Source organism: Arvicanthis niloticus, unplaced genomic scaffold, assembly GCF_011762505.2.
Source record: "Arvicanthis niloticus isolate mArvNil1 unplaced genomic scaffold, mArvNil1.pat.X pat_scaffold_487_arrow_ctg1, whole genome shotgun sequence".
Lineage (NCBI taxonomy): Eukaryota > Metazoa > Chordata > Mammalia > Rodentia > Muridae > Arvicanthis > Arvicanthis niloticus.
The window spans coordinates 67,761-73,709 of NW_023046120.1; the positions used below are offsets into that span (position 1 = coordinate 67,761).

Sequence of the window (5,949 nt, forward strand, 5' to 3'; positions counted from 1 at the left end):
TTATTTTGACTTTTGAAAAAAATTGGTAAAAATTTTTTTTTCCAATTTGTTAGTTGTCTTAAAAAGAAGTAGCCAAGTAAGATGTTATTTGATTCTGAAGAAAAAATTTGGGGTAACTTATGAGCATAAAGAAATCTGTCAGCCCAGAAATGCATACACATAAAAAGGGTTGTTTTCAAGCCATTAGTCTGTGTAGAATGGTATTTCTGGCAGACATATACAAATCATGTGACTACTACTTTTAATTTTTAATTATGAAATACATCTGGGTCAACCTTGTAAATCTTAGAATAGAAGTAATGCTCTCTGTTTAGTCTCCTGATTCCCTACACTTAAAAGGTTGCATAGACTTAGCTTTGAGATAGCAGTCTTAAGAAATAACAATAAAATAAGTAGTATATTTCATGAAGAACAACGGCCTCAGTATTTCTGGAACAATATTAAGATGCAGAAGATAACGAAGGAGCCTACAAATAAAAGAAAAGTATATTAATTATTGTTTTGTTACATAAGCCTGTAAGTATTCTGTAGCTCAGAGCTATAAGTGAACACTAACGACTTGTTTATGCTTGGGTTAGAAAGAAGCAAAATCTTAATAGTCAGCTAAGTGAGAATTCATACCGAATCCAGTTCCCAAGATTCTGCTACCAAAAATCTCCATCGTTTTTTCTGTAGTTTACCACTTAATCAAAAAAAATTTGAAGTATTATTGAGTTGATTTTTAAAAATTCTAAATGTACAATGAAAAATGTAATAAACATTCCATCAGCTAGTTAGTGGCATGATTATATAGAAACATAATCTGTGTTTCTATTCTGTTATTTATTTTAAACACTCCATGTTGTTCTTTAATTTCCTCAAGCAACATGACTATCAACAACAAAAATCTGAAAATAAATTTCTAATGTACAAATAAAACTCCTAAAATAATATCTATAACTCAAACTGTATTTCTAAAGACACAACTTCTGGAGTAGGAGTAAATACCATCTCAAACAATATTTTTTTGAAATTAAAAACAGCAATTTTGCACATGGTATATAGACATACATGTAGGCAAAACACCCAAATATAATATAAAACTAAAGAAATCTTAAAAAAAAAAAAAAAAAAACCAAAAAAACTGTGCAAGTTATCAAACACTGAATGTGGACAAGAACTTCATATTTACTGTGAGCCACAGTCTATTTCTATGAAGGTAATAGCAGTAGGAAGTATTACATTTTAAATAAATATAATGAGATTAAAAATACTATGTCCATCTGGTAATTACTACAGAAAAACAAATTAACTATCAACTAGGATATATATATATATATATATATATATATATATATATATATATATATATAAATTATTGTAAAAAGCAGGAAAAGATTTTTAAAATTTAGCTGTGACAACATTCTCATTTTAAAAAAGTGAATATATATGTGTGTATGTGTCTATGTGTGTGTGTGCACACACACACACACACACACACACACACACACACACCTATGTCAAGTTTATAAAGTACAATGTATCTACTGGACCAAAGGGGATTTTAACATATTGGTACTCAAAAGTCAAACTGCTCCTTTGCAACCCAGTTAAGTATATAGTGTCATTTTAAATCACTTACTAATGTAAATTGGTCATAGACTTGAATCAGGTCCTCCATTTTGTACTGTTCTAGCACCACAAAATTTTCCAAATTTCCACTTGATTTTCGTGCACAGTTCTGACAATGTACTATATATGTCTTTTGAGAATTGCTTTCGTTAGTGACAAAAAGCAAATTAAAAACTTCCACCTATTTTTACACAAGAGAAAGAACAAAATATTTGAATTTAAACATTTGGCTAGAGGAAAATACAAAGAAACAATCATTAAATCCAATGATATTTTAATGTATATTTAACACAGACATAAAAAAAAAACCTGGAAATTGTTGAGTACCTTGTTGGCTTTAGTTGTCATAAAGTTCATTTTTAAAAAAATGTGTATGTGCCTTTATGTACACATGCATGCTGGTCACAGGACAACTCTGGAAAGTTGAGTCTCTCATTATCAGACTTCCACATGTGGAAAGTGTCCTTTTTTTTGCTTGATGAACCATTTTGTTGTCCCTTCTATAGCAAGTATGTCTGAAGGTAATTCCAACAGCGTGCAAATTAATGACATTTCTGTCTATACTGTCTCTGATCATCAAACACTTTAGTTATTTCAGTATCATGAGTACATTTTAGATATATCCGCTAATGTTGATATTTAAGAATTTGAAGTCTATCTTGACCCAGAGACATATCTCACGAGTATGCCAGTTGCCATATATAAGCCATTCTATCACAAACATTCTTCCCCTACCCTGGACAAGAAACTATTTTCACTCACTGCTTATCTGTACCCCTTTCCTCATCCTTTGAATGTTCACAAAGCCTAAAATATTCTATAATAATCCACTTTGGCTGGTGAAATTGAACTCAACCCTCAAAGAAAGTTGAATGCTCCAAGGCCTGTATGCCCATCTATGTGAATCAGAAACAGCACTTCTAAGTATTGAATAATTTGTTTATTTTGCCAGTTTCATATTCAATCATACATATGAGTGCCATAGTTGGTTGTTTGTAATTTGTCTTCTAATAAAATGAAAGCTAAACAAACAAACAAAAAAGGCAAGCTCTTTTCTCTCTAGAGCTAAAAATCAAATCCCAATAATTACTCATGCTGTGTACGTAAATGCTGTCACTTATGCCACATTTCTACCCATGTGCTGCTGTTGTGACTAAAACCTTTCATATGAGTTCAGGTGTGGATTTACTCATCTTTCTTCCTATTGGAACTAAAAAATTCTAGAATGCTCATCTACTATAACAAATACTGTAAAGGGCTGTGATGGTTTGAATGTGCTTGGCCCACGGAGTGGCACTATTAGAGGTGTGGCCTTGTTGGAGTAGATGTGTCATTGTGAGTGTGGACTTTAATACCCTAGTCCTAGCTGCCTGAAAGTCAACCTTCCACTAGCAGTCTTCAGATGAAGATTAAGAACTCTCAGCTCCTCCTGCACCATGCCTGCCTGAATGCTGTCATACTCCCACCTTCATGACAATGGACTGAACCTTGCAACCTGTAAGCCAGCCACAATTAAATGTCCTTCTAAGAGTTGTCTTGGTCCTGGTGTCTGTTCACAGCAGTAAAACCCTAAGACAAAGAATTAGTAATTACCTGACTGGACTTGCACTACACTAAATCTAGTCTGTCACCATCTGTGCTTTTGATATCTTCAAAGTCTGAGATAATTGTCATTTGGCAAGGAGTTATTACATGTATGCCTAGCAGATGATTCTAGGCCAATATACAGTATAATATTTCATTTTCAGGTAAGAATTTAAAGTAATTATAATATGTGAGTTTTGTAAAAAGCATAACATAAACATATAGATAAACTGAAGCTGAGGCCTAACCGTGAAATATGTTCCCCAACAAGGGCTGCCTTGTCTGGCTTCAGTAAGAGAGGATGCACCTAACCACAAGAGACTTGATGTTCCAGGGTGGAGGGATGGGGTTGTAGGGGGTGGGGACAACCACAGACCCACCCTCTCTCAGGAGAAGGGGAGGTGGATGGGTGAAGGGACTCTACTAAGGCAGGGGATGGGGGGAACAAATGGGAAGGGAACAGTGTTTGGCATGTAAGTAAATAAATAAGACTTGGCATTTACAAACAAGAGAAACTGACCCTGATATGCTATTATATACCCAGTATCCCATTAGATATAAGGTGGAGACAAGAAGTTCTGGGGTTCAAAACTACTGTGGCTACATGAGATCATATTTCAAGATCCAGATAAAACCAATGAACTTACAACTCTACAGAATCCAGATCAACCTCCAGTAAGAAAGGATACTTACCTCACAGATGCTACAGTAAGGAGCTGGTTCATCCTTTATCCTCCCATGCCACAAAACCTCTTTCCCTGCGGCAACAAGAGCTTCTCTCAAAGCCTGACACTGCTTTAGAATCTTGAGGAGACAGTATCTATAATGGGAGAATTTTAAAGAGAAATTAAACACTGAATATTAAGAACCTAGCTTCCTCTGCCCCCTGCACCATAATCCAACCTCTCAGGTCTAGCCTGGCCAAACATCCTGGGCTCAGGCCCATCTGTGTAAGTCTTCATAATGGTACCGAACTTGCATTCTTTCAAATTCTCAATCTTATCCCTAGTCTCACATCCAGAGTCCAAGGTCTGGGGAGCTTTATGCCATCTCTAACCCCAAGGCCTGAGGCTACAACATATGTCCTTAGTGCCTAGTGGCCCCACTCCCTCTACCAGCATCTGAAAAATAAAGTACAGGCAATTAACACGCATTTCAATACGGACTTTAGATAGTAATAGCTAATCAGGCTAGCTGAAAGGATTACAAAACAATACCCGCATCTTTCGGCCATTTACAAAAAAAAGAAAAATAGAGAAACTTCAGAATTAAATGACATGCTACAATAAATGGACTTAACAGATACCTACAGAACATTTTACTCAAGAATCAAAGAATATACATTCTTCTCAGCAGGCCATGGAAACCTCTTCTCTAAAACAGAGCTCATTCTGAAACACTAAACAAACTTTAAAAATGAAAAAGAAAAAGAATACTTTCATGTAGACTATCTGATCTATACATAAAAATGCTTCAGTACCTACAAAAATTTATGGAGATCTAACTGCTACTCAAGTATGAGTGGGTCAGAGAAATTAAAAATTATAAATATGCCACTAGATCTCTGAAACAGGGACTTTAAAAATGGATCAGTTAAAAAAAACTGGCTGCTCTTCCAAGGACCCAAGTTCGATTCCCAGTACACACATGGAAGCGTACAACCATTTGGAACTCTAGTATCAGGAGAGGCCATGGCCATTTCAGGCCACTAAGGGCACTGTTCACATGTGGCCAAAGATACACATGCAGGGCAAATTACCTATACACACAAAAATAAAATAAAGTGAAATAAAATAAAGATAAAATAACTGTGGGGTGCTAGGGAGATGGATCAGCAACTAAAAGCACTGTAGAGCACCTTCGTTCTGTTCCCAGCACCAGCATGGCAGCTCAAATCATCTGTACTTCTGGTGGAAAAGAAAACCTACCCCTCTCTCTGCTTTAACAGGCACCAGGCTGGTAATAATACAATAAAGGAAAATAATATGGCAGTGGGCAGCAGGTGGATGAGTGTGCACACAGGTGAGGGTGTGGTGGGGGTAGGCAGGTAGTCTATGAGAGTGACTAGGTCAGACTCCTAGCTGTGGGGCATATGGAGTCTGAAGTAGCTACCTCTTGTAGCCAGGCAGGACTCCCAGTGGAGGGATAAGGACACCAACCTATCAAAAACTATCAACCCAGAATATGTCCTGCCAATAAGAAGTTCAGGAACAAAGATGGTGCAGAGAGAATGAGGGCACAGGCAACCAACGACTGGCCCAACTTGAGACCCAACCCATAGGCAAGAAACAACCACTGATCCTATGAATGAGTGATATTCTGTAATAATTGCAGACAGGAGCCTAGCATTACTGTCTTATGAGAAGTTCTACCCAACAGCTGGCCAAAATAGATGCAGATACCCACAACCAAACATTAGACAGAGTTGAGGAAGTCTTGTGGAAGAGTTGGGGGAAGGACTGAGGGACCTAGAAGGCAGAGGGACTCTATAGAAGGACCAACAATGTCAACTAACCTAGACCCAGAGACCAAACACCAACCAAAGAGCAAGCACAGGCTACACCTAGGCTCTGCACGTATGCAGCAGATGTGCAGCTTGGTCTTCCTGGGGGTCTCCAAACAACTACAACCAGGTCTGTTCCTGACTCGGCTGCCTGCTTGCAGATTCTGTTCCTCTAACTGTGTTGCCTTGTCTGGTTTCCTCAGTGGGAGAGAATGTGCTTAGTCTGAAAAGACTTGATGTACCAGGGTTGG

The 5,949-nt window shown here is 37.3% G+C and overlaps 1 long non-coding RNA gene across 1 annotated transcript; it reads right to left on the reverse strand.

The window, feature by feature from the left end:
- Positions 1–306: 306 nt before the first annotated feature.
- On the reverse strand, positions 307–4,037 carry LOC117702129 (uncharacterized). Its single transcript, XR_004605977.2, has 3 exons — positions 3,889–4,037; positions 1,622–1,792; positions 307–467 (listed from the first exon to the last, which is right to left on the reverse strand). It is a non-coding gene; the product is annotated as an uncharacterized LOC117702129 (long non-coding RNA).
- Between the last annotated feature and the right edge of the window lie 1,912 nt (positions 4,038–5,949).